Genomic DNA, 21,833 nt, shown 5'->3' on the forward strand with positions numbered 1-21,833 from the left:
CCCACAAGTGCGCAATAAGTTTTTTTCGCAGTTGATCTTCACCTTGCACTGATTTTGTACGACGTCTCCTCACAGCCAATTCAAGTCCGTAGTCGGGATCATTGTTTGGAGTAAGCGCGCTTGGAAAAGTTTTAAATGCAGTTGACATTTTCAGATCATGGTAATAGCTGGAAATTTAGGTTAATTAAAATTCTTTAACAATATCTCTATCTCTAAAATCATCAGCAAAAGAACCGCAATGCAATTATTTTTCTGTTTCAAAACTTTAGTAGATCTAACTGCATAATAAAGTCTTCACCGGGGTAGAACTGCCACCATACCTTATCCTACTGCTAAATACTGCTGCACGTGCTACTGTCGTGGTATGATATAGAAGAGTACTAGATCCAGAATAAAGGCAAATGAGTTATACATTATGAAGTCTCCGGATGATAGGCGGAGTACAATGTGTCATTAGTCGTTTTTTAATGCGTAACGAATTACAAATCACCTTTTTTTGTATTTTTATATGAAGGCGATGTCAATTATATTCTACTAAGTACATTAATCTGAATAACTCAATTAGAAGAAGGTTCTGGTACTTCATCCGAATGAATATTTAATAATTGTAGATGCAGCTAATGTTCATTAGACCATAGCCTAGATTGTAACCCAGTTTTACTCATATTTTGAGTGGCCGTCTCGCTAATCGCTGCTGATTACTCATTGAGTTCAATTAATGGACCGCGTTTCTTGAAAGGGCATATTGTGTGGATATAGTGTTCTTGTGTGTAAGTTAGTGGTATAAATAAATTATTTAATAATAGTATGTATACCTGTAAACAAGTGATGTAAACACCAGGTAAAATAGATAGAAGCTTCGCTATGAGAAATCGTACGCAAGGACTCCTTGCTGGTCCAAGAAGGACACATGTTCCGAGACCAAGACAGACTCGTTAACTCACACAACAGTTTCCTTATGGCCGACAACAAAAGCCAAGGAAGGACTAGGGTTGGACGTTCCTCCTTTGTAAAATAAAGAAAAATAAGTTATAAGTGACAAATGCTTAATTAAATTAAATAAAAACTTTTGACGGAGAAGTTGAGCACTGATCAACAACCAATTCAATATTGCCTATTTCTCGATTCTAATCTCGAGATTTTTTTTCATGAAAATAAGGGACGAGATGTGCAGGACGTTCAGCTGATGGTAATTGATACGCCCTGTCCTTTACAATGCAGTGCCGCTCATGATTATTGAAGAACCCAAAAATTCTGAGCGGCACTACAACTGCGCTCGTCACTTTGAGACGTAAGTTGTCAAGTCTCATTTGCCCAGTAATTTCACTAGCTACGGCGCCCTTCAGACCGCAACACAGTAATGCTTACACATTACTGCTTCACGGGAGAAATAGGCACCGTTGTGGTATCTATATGTCTTTCTTCTCGTATCAATCAGCAAAGATGCTGACTGCTCGAAAAGTTATGGCAGAAAATATTGTAGTCGAAGATTGAAACGTTTAGTATTGCATGATGCCCAAAATTCCATAATTCCGCGTCTGTCACGAGTTTATAATAAACAGTACTTTGAGTTTGACGTATTTCACTTATCAAAAATTAAGTTAAAAACAGAAATAATAAAACATCATCGTAAAAAATAATAATAATAGGTAACGGTGCACTCACACACAAACACACACGCACACACACACACCACACACGCACACACACACACACACAAACACACGCGTGCGCTATTGTAATCTTTTATTTGTTAGTATATATAGTACATTTTTAAGTCTATTCTGTTAATACATGATTTCTTTTTATAATTTAAAATTTATGTAATCCTTTGGGTTTTTCTGTAAAACCTAGGTTAATATTGTAAAAATAATTGTTGTGTACGCGTTGATTACTTTAATAAATAAATAAAATAAAATAAAAATTACTCATGACCGTCATAAAACTCTAATGGTGATCTATAAATATCTGCTGGTAAGAATCGATTCACCAACGCTGGCCACTAAAGCGTCCGCAGTAACCTATATTGCTATCACTTAAGGCAGGGGTGCTCAAGCTTGAACTGCTGGCCATCTACCTTAAAATTGTTAGACTACGATCGATCGACTCTAGAGAGGCTTCAAGTATGTGTGATAAGGATTGTCGTCTAGGTAGAGTGTCACAATCACATAGATATTAGTTTTGCGCACAATAATATGCATTTTTAGTCATGGTAAGTGTAGGTCTGATGTAAAACGTCAAAGAAAAAACTCATAATAATAACAAAAAAAAAATCTTGCAAAACAAACGCGTTCTAGTGTTTAAAGTGCTAAACTTAACTAAAGTGTGACTGTGGATGTTGAATCAGCATGACACTGCATGTCATGAGCATACTTTTCATAAGATTACTACCGATTTTAGTTACCTAAAACAATATCTGTAAATAGTTCTATATCAGATTTTTTTTCTCGAGATCGACTCAAAAAGCACTCGCTCTATCGCCTTTTGAGCACCCTTGACTTAAGGGATAATTTTATCTTTTTTTAAAATAACAGAACTGGTAAAAGCAGTGTGTGGATCACCTGACCGTAATTGACAACCTGTCTCTCCTTGAATACCTCACAAGGACTTGATACTTGAGTGTATAAACCAGAGATGATTGATAAATACGACACGAGCAAGAAACTAATTTGATGCACCACAAAACCCTTGATGTGAATAAAATTATGTTCACAAATTAAATTTTAAACAAAATTTTATGAACGATGCGGAGCTCGACCCCAAGACCTCTCGCGTTCTCTACTTACTTTACTTACGTTACTCTTCCAACTGTGCTTACCGTTCGAGTGACGTATCGTCATAAAACCTTGTAAATAATTGTGTGTGGCAGCCATCTTGGATTTCAAAAATGATCACAAAATTGTTCTCTGCACCCTCGAGATCCTCGGACACGATATCCATATTGCTAAATTCATAATTTTGTGCGGTTGCCATCTTGGATTTGAAAAATGATCACCAAATCATTCTCTGCACCCTCGAGAACCTCGAGTACGATATCCATATTGCTTAAATCATAATTTTGTGCGGCAGCCATCTTGGATTTCAAATATGATCACAAAATCGTTCTCTGCACCCTCGAGAACCTCGAATACGATACCCATAATGTTGTCATCATAATTTTGTGCGGTGGCCATCTTCGTTTTCAAAAATGATCCCAAAATCGTTCTCTGCACCCTCGAGAACCTCGGACACCATATCCATATTGCTGCAAACATAATTGTGTGTGGCAGCCATCTTGGATTTCAAAAATGATCACAAAATCGTTCTCTGCACTCTCGAGAACCTCAGACACGATATCCATATTGCTAAAATCATAATTTAGTGCAGCGGCCATCTTGGATTTCAAATATGATCACAAAATCGTTCTCTGCACCCTTGAGAACCTCGGACACGATATCCATATTGCTGAAAATATAATTGTTTGCGGCAGCCCTCTTGGATTTAAAAAATGATCACAGAATTGTTCTCTGCACACTCGAGAAACTCGGATACGATACCCATAATGTAGTTATCATTATTTTGAGCGGCGGCCATCTTGGATTTAAAAAATGATCACAAAATCATTCTATACACCCTCGAGAACCTCGGTCACGATATCCATATTGCTGAAATCATAATTTTGTGCGGCAGCCATCTTGGATTTCAAATATGATCACAAAATCGTTCTCTGCACCCTCGAGAACATCGGATACGATACCCATAATGTAGTTATCATAATTAGAGCGGCGGCCATCTTGGATTTCAAAAATGATCACCAATTCGATCTTTGCACCCTCGAGAACATCGGCTAAGATATCCATATTGCTGAAATCATAATTTTGTGCGGCGGCCATCTTGGATTTCAAATATGATCACAAAATCGTACTCTGCACCCTCGAGAACCTCGGATACGATACCCATAATGTAGTTATCATACTTTTGAGCGGCGGCCACCTTGGATTTGTAAAATGATCACAAAATCGTTCTTTACACCCTCCAGAACCTCAGATATGATAGCCATATTTTTGTGATCATAATCTTGCACGGCGGCCATCTCGGATTTAAAAATGATCCCAAAATTGTTTTCTGCACCCTCGAGAACCTCGGACACGATATCCATATTACTGAAATCATATTTTTGTGCGGCGACCATGTTGGATTTCAAAAATGATCACAAAATCGTTCTCTGCACCCTCGAGAACCTCGGACACGATATCCATATTGCTGAAAACATAATTGTGTGCGGCAGCCCTCTCGGATTTAAAAATGATCCCAAAATTGTTTTCTGCACCCTCGAGAACCTCGGACACGATATCCATATTACTGAAATCATATTTTTGTGCGGCGACCATGTTGGATTTCAAAAATGATCACAAAATCGTTCTCTGCACCCTCGAGAACCTCGGACACGATATCCATATTGCTGAAAACATAATTGCGTGCGGCAGCCCTCTTGGATTTCAAAAATGATCACAGAATTGTTCTCTGCACCCTCGAGAACCTCGGATACGATACCCATAATGTAGTTATCATAATTTGAGCGGCGGCCATCTTGGAATTAAAAAATGATCACCAATTCGATCTTTGCACCCTCGAGAACATCGGCTAAGATATCCATATTGCTGAAATCATAATTTTGTGCGGCGGCCATCTTGGATTTCAAATATGATCACAAAATCGTTCTCTGCACCCTCGAGAACCTCGGATACGATACCCATAATGTAGTTATCATACTTTTGAGCGGCGGCCACCTTGGATTTGTAAAATGATCACAAAATCGTTCTTTACACCCTCCAGAACCTCAGATATGATAGCCATATTTTTGTGATCATAATCTTGCACGGCGGCCATCTCGGATTTAAAAATGATCCCAAAATTGTTTTCAGCACCCTCGAGAACCTCGGACACGATATCCATATTACTGAAATCATATTTTTGTGCGGCGACCATGTTGGATTTCAAAAATGATCACAGAATCGTTCTCTGCACCCTCGAGAACCTCGAATACGATACCCATAATGTTGTTTTCATAATTTTATGCGGTGGCCATCTTCCTTTTCAATAATGATCCTAAATCGTTCTCTGCACCCTCGAGAACCTCGGACACGATATCCATATTACTGAAATCATATTTTTGTGCGGCGACCATGTTGGATTTCAAAAATGATCACAAAATCGTTCTCTGCACCCTCGAGAACCTCGGACACGATATCCATATTGCTGAAAACATAATTGTGTGCGGCAGCCCTCTTGGATTTCAAAAATGATCACAGAATCGTTCTCTGCACCCTCGAGAACCTCGAATACGATACCCATAATGTTGTTTTCATAATTTTATGCGGTGGCCATCTTCCTTTTCAATAATGATCCTAAATCGTTCTCTGCACCCTCGAGAACCTCGGACACGATATCCGAATTGCTGAAAAAATTATTGTGTGTGGCAGCCATCTTGGATTTAAAAAATGATCTCAGATTTGTTCTCTGCACGCTCGAGAACCTCGGACACGATATCCATATTGCTGAAATCATAAATTTGTGCGGCAGCCATATTGGATTTCAAAAATGATCCCAAAATCATTCTCTGCACACTCGAGAACCTCGGACACGTTATCCATATTGTTGAAATCATAATTTTGTGCGGCGATCAACTTCGTCAACGTGTGTCGGGTCGGCTGCTGCATTTGGAGAGCACTGACTCTCGAGACTATCGGCGAGGCATTCAGCCTTCTCATCGTCATCGAGCGCCGGCTGCAGTCCCGGTCTGTCCAAAGGAGGCATGACAGTGGGCGGCTCCTGTTTGAACGCGCGAGGCAGCTTCCAGAAAGCCACATGTGATGGCTTAAGGTTGCCGAGCAAACGGTCCCAACGTTCGCCGCGGAGTTCCGCGATACGTTCCCGTACCACCCGCTGTAGGTAGCGGAGGTGGCGCCTATTCTCGACCGACGGATACCTGTCGTAAAGTCTAGTGGCTCTGTGCTTCTGTGTGAGTAAGTTCCTGACCTCTGGAGGCAGGTTTAGGCGATGCGGTTGCATCGTCAGAACCTGCCTGGAGCAGGCCTTGATCCTATTCTGTATATGTGACGTCACATGAGAGATAGCACTGTGAGCCGTGTCGACCGAGTCGATGACGTCCGGTATAAGGTCAAGGTCGTCGGACTTGATAGACTCGAGATCCTTTTCTAGCCGTTGCCAGTCGATCACTGTTTTCGTCGGTGGTTGAAAGTTAACCGGTGGGCCTAGATTTAGGACGACGGGCCGGTGGTCTGACTCTAATTCGTGAAAAACCTCGATTGAATTTACATTGAGCGTTACGTTCTTAAGTAACGCAACGTCTAGAATGTCGGGTCGGTGCGCGACGTTATCCGGATAATGTGTTGGTTCGTCGGGTGCTATTACTGAAAAGTTCAGCGTGTCTGTCAGCGAATCTAATAAGATTCCGTTTCTATTTGTGGCTCTACTATTCCAGCTGGAGTGTTTGGCATTAAGATCGCCACCCACTATGACTGCAGACCCGTGGCCGAGTAATGCTTCTATATCTGTGTATAATACTTTTTTGTTGGGCGGAGGATAAGCTGAAATAACAGTGATCGGCTGGTGATTCGCCATACTGACCCGGATGGCAGAGGCCTCGATGTTAGTGAGGACCGGAGGATCTATAGGTATACAGTGTAGAGACCTTTTAAAATAAACGAGGGTGCCGCCCATACGGGTGGTACGATCATTCCTGACTAAGTTATAATTAGCGATACGCGGATCGCGTATACGTGGTTTTAGAAATGTCTCTTTCACTAAGAATAGGTCTAATTGATGTTCGTGAGCGAACTCCTTCACCAAGTCTAGTTGAGGCTTAAGGCCTTGGGCGTTAAAATACGCTATACGGAGCGTATGTGGTTTAACCCGTCCGCTTACGTAATTAAGCATCGCGAATGTAATTTTTATACTTTAGCCCTATATCGGTGAGGGCACGGAATATTTTGCCGTTGTCTGCCATAACTTGCAGGAGCGACGGCGGGTCTTCCCGGACAGCATCGAGCCTGCTGGCCAGGGCTGTGATTTCATCAATGACGAACATCTCTGACAGTTCGAACATGAAGGCAAAGGTGCTGCCGCCTTTGTTACCTGTTGCCGCGGACGCGGGCGCCGGTGGCCTCGGTCGCGGGACCGACGCCGCCGGGCGGGACGCTAGCGGAGGCTGGAGGGGCGCGGGGGCCGCGAGAGTGGCCTCTGTGGCAGCGTCGGCAGCCGGAGGAGACCTCGCCCAGGCGTTTACCTTTGGAGGCGGCGCAGGTTTGAAGGTTGGAGTGAACTCCACCTTCTCTGCTCTGCCTTGCGGCTGGCGGCGCCCTGGGTGACGCATGTGTTTGGGTGCCTTGGGACACCCGCGACAGCTCGCGGGCTGCCCCTTCTCCCCGCACAAGACGCAGGCCGGGGGCTCCGCGCATTGCGCTGGTCGAGGGCACTCTGGCGTGCCGTGTTTCCCGAGGCACTTCACACACCTCGGGGTGTGTTCGCAATTGCGTGCCGAGTGCCCGTATAATTGGCATCTGTGACACTGACCGGGCCCCCCGCGGTTGCGAGGAGCTTCGGTACGGATGTCCTGAAGGGAACAAACCGATTTAATATTGAAAATTTCCTTTCCCCCTTGCGTGAGGTCGAGGACTACGAGAACCATGTTAAATGGTTGTTTGTTGGTGGTTCCGCGCATACGGTGCACCTCGTGTGCAGGGTAACCCTGCTCTTTGAGGTTCGACAGAATGTCGGCCTCGTCTAACTTTTTGGGGACGTTCCTAATAACGACCCTCAGACGCTTCTCCTCAGGCAGGGCGTACGTGTGGAAACCCACACTCAGCTCTCTAAGAAGAGATGTCAGGGCGCGGTGGTCCGCTATCTCTCTGGTCTCTAATTTGATGAGAGATTGGTACGCCCTCGCCTGGAAGGAGAGCGTCTTCGGGATCCTATTTTTGATGACTAACCATCGGCCTCGGTCCCCTATAAAAATAGGAGGCGGGCGCTTGGTCGGAGGCGGTACGCGGGCCTTAGCGGGCGCGGGCGCGGACGCGGGAGCGGAGCCAGTCGTGGCCGCGGCTTTCTTCGCGGGTGTGCCATCAAGAGAAGGCGATTCACGACCGCGCTTCTTCTTGCGACTGACGGTGATGAATCCGTCAGCATCCGACGCGACACTCTCCGCTCTCGACGGTAGAGCGGTTTCCGGCTGGGCCGGTGAAGCACTGGAAGCCTGAGGGGCTTCCGTGCGGTCAGGACTGACCGCGGGGACCTTAGGGGTTGCCTGCGCGTCAAAGTACGCCTGAAGGACAGGCGGACGGGCTGATCGGGTGATCACTTTTCTTGGTTTGACCGAGGCCACGGAACTTGCGTCGGACGCATTACCTATCTCCATTTCGGATTCCCCGTCGGAACTCGAAACGTCAGATGACGATTTATATTTTTTGGATTTCGCTTTAATAGCGGCATCCACTGTCTCATCTATAGATTCCTTAATTAGCGGAGCGATCTTCTCCGTAAATAACTCATCTAGCAGGGCGCGTAGAAGGCCCTTGTCGGCAACAATTGGTGAAGCCATGGTTGTTATTAATTAGGTTAAGCGGGTGGCAACCCCCGCTGCCCATCTCGGACACGATATTCATATTATTGAAATCATAATTTTGTGCGGCGGCCATCTTGGATTTGAAAAATGATCACAAAATCGTTCTCTGCACTCTCGAGAACCTCGGACACGATATTCATATTGTTGAAATCATAATTTTGTGCGGCGGCCATCTTGGATTTGAAAAATGATCACAAAATCGTTCTCTGCACTCTCGAGAACCTCGGTCACGGTATCCATATTGCTAAAATCAAAATTTTGTGCTCCGGCCATCTTGGATTTGAAAAATGATCACCAAATCGTTCTCTGCACCCTCGAGAATCTCGGACACGATATCTATATTGCTGAAATCATCATTTTGTGCGGCGGCCATCTTGGATTTGTAAAATGATCACAAAATCATTCTCTGCACCCTCGAGAACCTCGAATACGATACCCATAATGTTGTCATCATATTTTTGCACGGCGGCAATCTTGTATTTCAAAAATGATCCCAAAATCATTCTCTGCACTCTCAAGAATCTCGGACACGATATTCATATTGTTAAAATCATAATTTTGTGCGGCGGCCAGCTTGGATTTGAAAAATGCTCACAAAATCGTTCTCTGCACACTCGAGAACCTCGGATACGATACCCATAATGTAGTTATCATACTTTTGAGCGGCTGCCATCTTGGATTTGTAAAATGATCACAAAATCGTTCTCTCCACCCTCGAGAACCTCGGACACGATATCCATATTGCTGAAAACATAATTGTGTGCGGCAGCCCTCTTGGATTTCAAAAATGATCACAGAATTGTTTTCTGCACCCTCGAGAACCTCGGACACGATATCCATATTGCTGAAATCATTATTTTGCGCGGCGGCCATCTTAGATATAAAAATGATCCCAAAATCGTTCTCTGCACCCTCGAAAACCTCGGTCACGGTATCCATATTGCTAAAATAAAAATTTTGTGCAACGGCCATCTTGAATTTGAAAAATGATCACCAAATCGTTCTCTGGACCCTCGAGAACCCCTGGCACGATATCCATATTGCTGAAAACATAATTGTGTGTGGCAGCCCTCTTGGATTTCAAAAATGATCACAAAATCGTTCTCTGCACCCTCGAGAACCTCGAATACGATACCCATAATGTTGTTTTCATAATTTTATGCGGTGGCCATCTTCCTTTTCAATAATGATCCTAAATCGTTCTCTGCACCCTCGAGAACCTCGGACACGATATCCGAATTGCTGAAAAAATAATTGTGTGTGGCAGCCATCTTGGATTTAAAAAATGATCACAGATTTGTTCTCTGCACGCTCGAGAACCTCGGACACGATATCCATATTGCTGAAATCATAAATTTGTGCGGCGGCCATCTTGGAATTCAAATATGATCACAAAAGCGTTCTCTGCACCCTTGCGAACCTTGGGTACGATATCCATATTGCTGAAAACATAATTGTTTGCGGCAGCCCTCTTGGATTTCAAAAATGATCAACAATTCGATCTCTGCAGCCTCGAGAACCTCGGGTACGATATCCATATTGCTGAAATCATAATTTTGTGCGGCGGCCATCTTGGATTTCAAATATGATCACAAAATCGTTCTCTGCACCCTCGAGAACCTCGAATACGATACCGATAATGTTGTCATCATATTTTTGCACGGCGGCCATCTTGGATTTCAAAAACGATCCCAAAATCATTCTCTGTACTCTCGAGGATCTCGGACACGATATTCATATTGTTGAACTCATAATTTTGTGCGGCGGCCATCTTGGATTTGTAAAATGATCACAAAATCGTTCTCTGCACCCTCGAGAACCTCGGACACGATATCCATATTGCTGAAAACATAATTGTGTGCGGCAGACCTCTTGGATATGAAAAATGATCACAAAATCGTTCTCTGCACCCTCGAGAACCTCGGATACGATACCCATATTGCTGAAATCATAATTTTGTGCGGCGGCCACCTTGGATTTCAAATATGATCACAAATTCGTTCTGTGCATCCTTGAGAACAATTGTGTGCGGCAGCCCTCTTGGATTTCAAAAATGATCACAGAAATGTTCTCTGCACCCTCGAGAACCTCGGACACGATAACCATATTGCTAAAATAATAATTTTGTGCGGTTGCCATCTTGGATTTGAAAAATGATCACCAAATCATTCTCTGCACCCTCGAGAACCTCGGGTACGATATCCATATTGCTTAAATCATAATTTTGTGCGGCAGCCATATTGGATTTCAAATATGATCACAAAATCGTTCTCTGCACCCTCTAGAACCTCGAATACGATACCCATAATTTTGTCATCATAATTTTGCGCGGCGGCCATCTTGGATTTCAAAAATGATCCCAAAATCATTCTCTGCACACTCGAGAACCTCGGACACGTTATCCATATTGTTGAAATAATAATTTTGTGCGGCGGCCATCTTGGATATGAAAAATGATCACAAAATCGTTCTCTGCACCCTCGAGAACAATTGTGTGCGGCAGCCCTCTTGGATTTCAAAAATGATCACAGAAATGTTCTCTGCACCCTCGAGAACTTCGGACACGATATCCATATTGCTAAAATCATAATTTTGTGCGGCAGCCATCTTGGATATGAAAAGTGATGACCATATCATTTTCTGCACCCTCTTGAATCTCGGACACGATATCTATATTGCTGAAATCATAATTTTGTGCGGCAGCCATCTTGGATTTCAAATATGATCACAAAATCGTTCTCTGCACCCTCTAGAACCACGAATACGATACCCATAATGTTGTCATCATATTTTTGCACGGCGGCCATCTTGGTTTTCAAAAATGATCCCAAAATCATTCTCTGCACTCTCGAGAATCTCGGACACGATATTCATATTGTTGAAATCATAATTTTTTGTAGCGGCCATCTTGGATTTGAAAAATGATCACAAAATCGTTCTCTGCACCCTCGAGAACCTCGGACACGATATCCATATTGCTGAAAACATAATTGTGTGCGGCAGCCCTCTTGGATTTCAAAAATGATCACAGAATAGTTCTCTGCACCCTCGCAAACCTCGGACACGATATCCATATTGCTGAAATCATTATTTTGCGCGGCGGCCATCTTGGATATAAAAATGAATCCAAAATTGTTCTCTGCATCCTCGAGAACCTCAGTCACGGTATCCATATTGCTTAAATCAAAATTTTGTGCTGCGGCCATCTTGAATTTGAAAAATGATCACCAAATCGTTCTCTGCACCCTCGAGAATCTCGGACACGATATCTATATTGCTGAAATCATAATTTTGTGCGGCGGCCATCTTGGATTTGTAAAATGATCCCAAAATCGTTCTCTGCACCCTCGAGAACCTTGAACACGATATCCATATTGCTGAAAACATAATTGTATGTGGCAGCCATCTTGGATTTCAAAAATGATCACAAAATTGTTCTCTGCATCCTCGAGATCCTCGGACACGATATCCATATTGCTGAACTCATAATTTTGTGCAGCGGCCATCTAGGATTTCAAATATGATCACTAAATCGTTCTCTGCACCCTTGAGAACCTCGGACACGATATCCATATTGCTTAAATCACCAAATCATTCTGTGCACCCTCGAGAACCTCGGGTACGATATCCATATTGCTTAAATCATAATTTTGTGCGGCAGCCATATTGGATTTCAAATATGATCACAAAAGCGTTCTTTGCACCCTTGAGAACCTCGGGTACGATATCCATATTGCTGAAAACATAATTGTTTGCGGCAGCCCTCTTGGATTTCAAAAATGATCACCAATTCGATCTCTGCAGCCTCGAGAACCTCGGGTACGATATCCATATTGCTGAAATCATAATTTTGTGCGGCGGCCATCTTGGATTTCAAATATGATCACAAAATCGTTCTCTGCACCCTCGAGAACCTCGAATACGATACCGATAATGTTGTCATCATATTTTTGCACGGCGGCCATCTTGGATTTCAAAAACGATCCCAAAATCATTCTCTGTACTCTCGAGAATCTCGGACACGATATTCATATTGTTGAACTCATAATTTTGTGCGGCGGCCATCTTGGATTTGTAAAATGATCACAAAATCGTTCTCTGCACCCTCGAGAACCTCTGACACGATATCCATATTGCTGAAAACATAATTGTGTGCGGCAGACCTCTTGGATATGAAAAATGATCACAAAATCGTTCTCTGCACCCTCGAGAACCTCGGATACGATACCCATATTGCTGAAATCATAATTTTGTGCGGCGGCCACCTTGGATTTCAAATATGATCACAAAATCGTTCTATGCATCCTTGAGAACAATTGTGTGCGGCAGCCCTCTTGGATTTCAAAAATGATCACAGAAATGTTCTCTGCACCCTCGAGAACCTCGGACACGATAACCATATTGCTAAAATAATAATTTTGTGCGGTTGCCATCTTGGATTTGAAAAATGATCACCAAATCATTCTCTGCACCCTCGAGAACCTCGGGTACGATATCCATATTGCTTAAATCATAATTTTGTGCGGCAGCCATATTGGATTTCAAATATGATCACAAAATCGTTCTCTGCACCCTCTAGAACCTCGAATACGATACCCATAATTTTGTCATCATAATTTTGCGCGGCGGCCATCTTGGATTTCAAAAATGATCCCAAAATCATTCTCTGCACACTCGAGAACCTCGGACACGTTATCCATATTGTTGAAATAATAATTTTGTGCGGCGGCCATCTTGGATATGAAAAATGATCACAAAATCGTTCTCTGCACCCTCGAGAACAATTGTGTGCGGCAGCCCTCTTGGATTTCAAAAATGATCACAGAAATGTTCTCTGCGCCCTCGAGAACCTCGGACACGATATCCATATTGCTAAAATCATAATTTTGTGCGGCAGCCATCTTGGATATGAAAAGTGATGACCATATCATTTTCTGCACCCTCTTGAATCTCGGACACGATATCTATATTGCTGAAATCATAATTTTGTGCGGCAGCCATCTTGGATTTCAAATATGATCACAAAATCGTTCTCTGCACCCTCTAGAACCACGAATACGATACCCATAATGTTGTCATCATATTTTTGCACGGCGGCCATCTTGGTTTTCAAAAATGATCCCAAAATCATTCTCTGATCTCTCGAGAATCTCGGACACGATATTCATATTGTTGAAATCATAATTTTTTGCGGCGGCCATCTTGGATTTGAAAAATGATCACAAAATCGTTCTCTGCACCCTCGAGAACCTCGGACACGATATCCATATTGCTGAAAACATAATTGTGTGCGGCAGCCCTCTTGGATTTCAAAAATGATCACAGAATAGTTCTCTGCACCCTCGAGAACCTCGGACACGATATCCATATTGCTGAAATCATTATTTTGCGCGGCGGCCATCTTGGATATAAAAATGAATCCAAAATTGTTCTCTGCATCCTCGAGAACCTCAGTCACGGTATCCATATTGCTTAAATCAATATTTTGTGCTGCGGCCATCTTGAATTTGAAAAATGATCACCAAATCGTTCTCTGCACCCTCGAGAATCTCGGACACGATATCTATATTGCTGAAATACGATATCTATATTGCGGCCATCTTGAATTTGAAAAATGATCACCAAATCGTTCTCTGCACCCTCGAGAATCTCGGACACGATATCTATATTGCTGAAATCATAATTTTGTGCGGCGGCCATCTTGGATTTGTAAAATGATCCCAAAATCGTTCTCTGCACCCTCGAGAACCTTGAACACGATATCCATATTGCTGAAAACATAATTGTATGTGGCAGCCATCTTGGATTTCAAAAATGATCACAAAATTGTTCTCTGCACCCTTGAGAACCTCGGACACGATATCCATATTGCTTAAATCACCAAATCATTCTGTGCACCCTCGAGAACCTCGGGTACGATATCCATATTGCTTAAATCATAATTTTGTGCGGCAGCCATATTGGATTTCAAATATGATCACAAAATCGTTCTCTGCACCCTCTAGAACCTCGAATACGATACCCATAATTTTGTCATCATAATTTTGCGCGGCGGCCATCTTGGATTTCAAAAATGATCCCAAAATCATTCTCTGCACACTCTAGAACCTCGGACACGTTATCCATATTGTTGAAATAATAATTTTGTGCGGCCGCCATCTTGGATATGAAAAATGATAACAAAATCGTTCTCTGCACCCTCGGGAACAATTGTGTGCGGCAGCCCTCTTGGATTTCAAAAATGATCACAGAAATGTTCTCTGCACCCTCGAGAACCTCGGACACGATATCCATATTGCTAAAATCATAATTTTGTGCGGCAGCCATCTTGGATATGAAAAATGATGACCATATCATTTTCTGCACCCTCTTGAATCTCAGACACGATATCTATATTGCTGAAATCATAATTTTGTGCGGCAGCCATCTTGGATTTCAAATATGATCACAAAATCGTTCTCTGCACCCTCTAGAACCAAGAATACGATACCCATAATGTTGTCATCATATTTTTGCACGGCGGCCATCTTGGTTTTCAAAAATGATCCCAAAATCATTCTCTGATCTCTCGAGAATCTCGGACACGATATTCATATTGTTGAAATCATAATTTTTTGGGGCGGCCATCTTGGATTTGAAAAATGATCACAAAATCGTTCTCTGCACCCTCGAGAACCTCGGACACGATATCCATATTGCTGAAAACATAATTGTGTGCGGCAGCCCTCTTGGATTTCAAAAATGATCCCAGAATAGTTCTCTGCACCCTCGAGAACCTCGGACACGATATCCATATTGCTGAAATCATTATTTTGCGCAGCGGCCATCTTGGATATAAAAATGAACCCAAAATTGTTCTCTGCATCCTCGAGAACCTCAGTCACGGTATCCATATTGCTAAAATCATAATTTTGTGCGGCGGCCATCTTGGATTTGTAAAATGATCCCAAAATCGTTCTCTGCACCCTCGAGAACCTTGAACACGATATCCATATCGCTGAAAACATAATTGTGTGTGGCAGCCATCTTGGATTTCAAAAATGATCACAAAATTGTTCTCTGCACCCTCGAGATCCTCGGACACGATATCCATATTGCTGAACTCATAATTTTGTGCGGCGGCCATCTTGGATTTCAAATATGATCACAAAATCGTTCTGTGCACCCTTGAGAACCTCGGACACGATATCCATATTGCTTAAATCACCAAATCATTCTGTGCACCCTCGAGAACCTCGGGTATGGTATCCATATTGCTTAAATCATAATTTTGTGCGGCAGCCATATTGGATTTCAAATATGATCACAAAATCGTTCTCTGCACGCTCTAGAACCTCGAATACGATACCCATAATTTTGTCATCATAATTTTGCGCGGCGGCCATCTTGGATTTCAAAAATTATCCCAAAATCATTCTCTGCACACTCGAGAACCTCGGACACGTTATCCATATTGTTGAAATAATAATTTTGTGCGGCGGCCATCTTGGATATGAAAAATGATCACAAAATCGTTCTCTGCACCCTCGGGAACAATTGTGTGCGGCAGCCCTCTTGGATTTCAAAAATGATCACAGAAATGTTCTCTGCACCCTCGAGAACCTCGGACACGATATCCATATTGCTAAAATCATAATTTTGTGCGGCAGCCATCTTGGATATGAAAAATGATGACCATATCATTTTCTGCACCCTCTTGAATCTCGGACACGATATCTTTATTGCTGAAATCATAATTTTGTGCGGCAGCCATCTTGAATTTCAAATATGATCACAAAATCGTTCTCTGCACCCTCTAGAACCACGAATACGATACCTATAATGTTGTCATCATATTTTTGCACGGCGGCCATCTTGGTTTTCAAAAATGATCCCAAAATCATTCTCTGCACTCTCGAGAATCTCGGACACGATATTCATATTGTTGAAATCATAATTTTTTGCGGCGGCCATCTTGGATTTGAAAAATGATCACAAAATCGTTCTCTGCACCCTCGATAACCTCGGACACGATATCCATATTGCTGAAAACATAATTGTGTGCGGCAGCCCTCTTGGATTTCAAAAATGATCACAGAATAGTTCTCTGCACCCTCGAGAATCTCGGACACGATATCCATATTGCTGAAATCATTATTTTGCGCGGCGGCCATCTTGGATATAAAAATGAACCCAAAATTGTTCTCTGTATCCTCGAGAACCTCAGTCAAGGTATCCATATTGCTAAAATCAAAATTTTGTGCTGCGGCCATCTTGAATTTGAAAAATGATCACCAAATCGTTCTCTGCACCCTCGAGAATCTCGGACACGATATCTATATTGCTGAAATCATAATTTTGTGCGGCGGCCATCTTGGATTTGTAAAATGATCCCAAAATCGTTCTCTGCACCCTCGAGAACCTTGAACACGATATCCATATTGCTGAAAACATAATTGTGTGTGGCAGCCATCCTGGATATCAAAAATGATCACAAAATTGTTCTCTGCACCCTCGAGATCCTCGGACACGATATCCATATTGCTTAAATCACCAAATCATTCTCTGCACCCTCGAGAATCTCGGACACGATATCCATATTGCTTAAATCATAATTTTGTGCGGCAGCCATGTTGGATTTCAAATATGATCACAAAATCGTTCTCTGCACCCTTGAGAACCTCGGACACGATATCCATATTGCTTAAATCACCAAATCATTCTCTGCACCCTCGAGAACCTCTGGTACGATATCCATATTGCTTAAATCATAATTTTGTGCGGCAGCCATATTGGATTTCAAATATGATCACAAAATCGTTCTCTGCACCCTCTAGAACCTCGAATACGATACCCATCATTTTGTCATCATAATTTTGCGCGGCGGCCATCTTGGATTTCAAAAATGATCCCAAAATCATTATCTGCACACTCGAGAACCTCGGACACGCTATCCATATTGTTGAAATCATAATTTTGTGCGGCGGCCATCTTGGATATGAAAAATGATCACAAAATCGTGCTCTGCACCCTCGGGAACAATTGTGTGCGGCAGCCCTCTTGGATTTCAAAAATGATCACATAAATGTTCTCTGCACCCACGAGAACCTCGGACACGATATCTATATTGCTAAAATCATAATTTTGTGCGGCAGCCATCTTGGATATGAAAAATGATGACCATATCATTTTCTGCACCCTCTTGAATCTCGGACACGATATCTATATTGCTGAAATCATAATTTTGTGCGGCAGCCATCTTAAATTTCAAATATGATCAAAATCGTTCTCTGCACCCTCTAGAACCACGAATACGATACCTATAATGTTGTCATCATATTTTTGCACGGCGGCCATCTTGGTTTTCAAAAATGATCCCAAAATCATTCTCTGCACTCTCGAGAATCTCGGACACGATATTCATATTGTTGAAATCATAATTTTTTGCGGCGGCCATCTTGGATTTGAAAAATGATCACAAAATCGTTCTCTGCACCCTCGAGAACCTCGGACACGATATCCATATTGCTGAAAACATAATTGTGTGCGGCAGCCCTCTTGGATTTCAAAAATGATCACAGAATAGTTCTCTGCACCCTCGAGAATCTCGGACACGATATCCATATTGCTGAAATCATTATTTTGCGCGGCGGCCATCTTGGATATAAAAATGAACCCAAAATTGTTCTCTGTATCCTCGAGAACCTCAGTCAAGGTATCCATATTGCTAAAATCAAAATTTTGTGCTGCGGCCATCTTGAATTTGAAAAATGATCACCAAATCGTTCTCTGCACCCTCGAGAATCTCGGACACGATATCTATATTGCTGAAATCATAATTTTGTGCGGCGGCCATCTTGGATTTGTAAAATGATCCCAAAATCGTTCTCTGCACCCTCGAGAACCTTGAACACGATATCCATATTGCTGAAAACATAATTGTGTGTGGCAGCCATCCTGGATATCAAAAATGATCACAAAATTGTTCTCTGCACCCTCGAGATCCTCGGACACGATATCCATATTGCTTAAATCACCAAATCATTCTCTGCACCCTCGAGAATCTCGGACACGATATCCATATTGCTTAAATCATAATTTTGTGCGGCGGCCATGTTGGATTTCAAATATGATCACAAAATCGTTCTCTGCACCCTTGAGAACCTCGGACACGATATCCATATTGCTTAAATCACCAAATCATTCTCTGCACCCTCGAGAACCTCTGGTACGATATCCATATTGCTTAAATCATAATTTTGTGCGGCAGCCATATTGGATTTCAAATATGATCACAAAATCGTTCTCTGCACCCTCTAGAACCTCGAATACGATACCCATCATTTTGTCATCATAATTTTGCGCGGCGGCCATCTTGGATTTCAAAAATGATCCCAAAATCATTATCTGCACACTCGAGAACCTCGGACACGCTATCCATATTGTTGAAATCATAATTTTGTGCGGCGGCCATCTTGGATATGAAAAATGATCACAAAATCGTGCTCTGCACCCTCGGGAACAATTGTGTGCGGCAGCCCTCTTGGATTTCAAAAATGATCACATAAATGTTCTCTGCACCCACGAGAACCTCGGACACGATATCTATATTGCTAAAATCATAATTTTGTGCGGCAGCCATCTTGGATATGAAAAATGATGACCATATCATTTTCTGCACCCTCTTGAATCTCGGACACGATATCTATATTGCTGAAATCATAATTTTGTGCGGCAGCCATCTTAAATTTCAAATATGATCAAAATCGTTCTCTGCACCTTCTAGAACCACGAATACGATACCCATAATGTTGTCATCATATTTTTGCACGGCGGCCATCTTGGTTTTCAAAAATGATCCCAAAATCATTCTCTGCACTCTCGAGAATCTCGGACACGATATTCATATTGTTGAAATCATAATTTTTTGCGGTGGCCATCTTGGATTTCGTATATGATCACAAAATCGTTCTCTGCACACTCGAGATCCTCGGACACGATATCCATATTGCTGAAATCATAATTTTGTGCGGCGGCCATCTTGGATTTCAAATATGATCACAAAATCGTTCTCTGCATCCTTGAGAACAATTGTGTGCGGCAGCCCTCTTGGATTTCAAAAATGATCACAGAAATGTACTCTGCACCCTCAAGAACCTCAGACACGATATCTATATTGCTGAATTCATAATTTTGTGCGGCGGCCATCTTGGATTTTTAAAATGATCACAAAATCGTTCTCTGCACCCTCTAGAACCACGAATACGATACCCATAATGTAGTTATCATAATTTTGAGCAGCGGCCATCTTGGATTTGAAAAATGATCACAAAATCGTTCTGTACACCCTCGAGAACCTCGGACACGATATCCATATTGCTGAAAACATAATTGTGTGTGGCAGCCATCTTGGATTTCAAAAATGATCACAAAATTGTTCTCTGCACCCTCGAGTTCCTCGTACACGATATCCATATTGCTAAGATCATAATTTTGTGCGTTTGCCATCTTGGATTTGAAAAATGTACACCAAATCATTCTCTGCAGCCTCGAGAACCTCAGGTACGATTTCCATATTGCTTAAATCATAATTTTGTGCGGCAGCCATCTTGGATTACAAATATGATCACAAAATCGTTCTCTGCACCTCTAGTACCTCGGATACGATACCCATAATGTTGTCATCATAATTTTGCGCAGCGGCCATTTAGGATTTCATAAATGATCCCAAAATCATTCTCTGCACCCTCGAGAACCTCGGACACGATATCCATATTGTTGAAATCATAATTTTGTGCGGCGGCCATCTTGGATATGAAAAATGATCACAAAATCGTTCTCTGCACCCTCGAGAACCTCGGATACGATACCCATATTGCTGAAATCATAATTCTGTGCGTCGGCCATCTTGGATTTCTAATAAGATCACAAAATCGTTCTCTGCATCCTTGAGAACAATTGTGTGCGGCAGCCCTCTTGGATTTCAAAAATGATCACAGAAATGTTCTCTGCACCCTCGAGAACCTCGGACACGATATCCATAATGTTAAAATCATAATTTTGTGCGGCAGCCATCTTGGATTTGAAAAATGATGACCAAATCGTTCTCTGCACCCTCTAGAACCACGAATACGATACCCATAATGTTGTCACCATAATTTTTTGCGGTGGCCATCTTCGTTTTCAAAAATGATCCCAAAATCGTTCTCTGCACCCTCGACAACCTTGGACACGATATCCATATTGCTGAAATCATAATTTTGTGCGGCGGCCTTCTTGGATTTCAAATATGATCACAAAATCGTTCTTTGCACCCTCGAGAACCTCGGACACGATATCCATATTGCTGAAAATATAATTGTTTGCGGTAGCCCTCTTGGATTTCAAAAATGATCACAGAATTGTTCTCTGCACCCTCTAGAACCTCGAATACGATACTCATAATGTTGTTATCATAATATTGTGCGGCGGCCATCTTTGTTTTCAAAAATGATTCAAAAATCGTTCTCTGCACACATCGAGAACCTCGATCACGATATCCATATTGCTGAAAACATAATTGTGTGTGGCAGCCATCTTGTATTTCAAAAATGATCACAGAATTGTTCTCTGCACCCTCGAGAACCTCGGACACGATATCCATATTGCTGAAATAATAATTTTGTGCTGCGGCCATCTTGGATTTAAAAAATTATCACAAAATCTTTCTTTGCACCCTCTAGAACCTCGAATACGATACCCATAATGTTGTCATCAAGATTTTGCGCGGCGGCCATCTTGGATTTCAAAAATGATCCCAAAATCATTTTCTGCACTTTTGAGAATCTCGGACACGATATCCATATTGTTGAAATCATAATTGTGTAAGGCAGCCATCTTGGATTTCAAAAATGATCACAGAATTGTTATCTGCACCCTCGAGAACCTTGGACACGATATCCATATTGCTGAAATAATAATTTTGTGCTGCGGCCATCTTGGATTTAAAAAATTATCACAAAATCTTTCTTTGCACCCTCTAGAACCTCGAATACGATACCCATAATGTTGTCATCAAGATTTTGCGCGGCAGCCATCTTGCATTTCAAAAATGATCCCAAAATCATTTTCTGCACTTTATCTCGGACACGATATCCATATTGTTGAAATCATAATTTTGTGCGTTGGCCATCTTGGATATAAAAAATGATCACAAAATTGTTCTCTGCTTCCTCGAGAACCTCGGACACGA

At 42.2% G+C, this 21,833-nt stretch overlaps 1 pseudogene; it reads right to left on the reverse strand.

The window, feature by feature from the left end:
- Nucleotides 1-21,833, reverse strand: part of LOC126966986 (uncharacterized) — a 99,981-nt pseudogene that overhangs the window by 909 nt on the left and 77,239 nt on the right.

The sequence above is a fragment of the Leptidea sinapis genome, chromosome 11, assembly GCF_905404315.1.
Source record: "Leptidea sinapis chromosome 11, ilLepSina1.1, whole genome shotgun sequence".
Taxonomy (NCBI): domain Eukaryota; kingdom Metazoa; phylum Arthropoda; class Insecta; order Lepidoptera; family Pieridae; genus Leptidea; species Leptidea sinapis.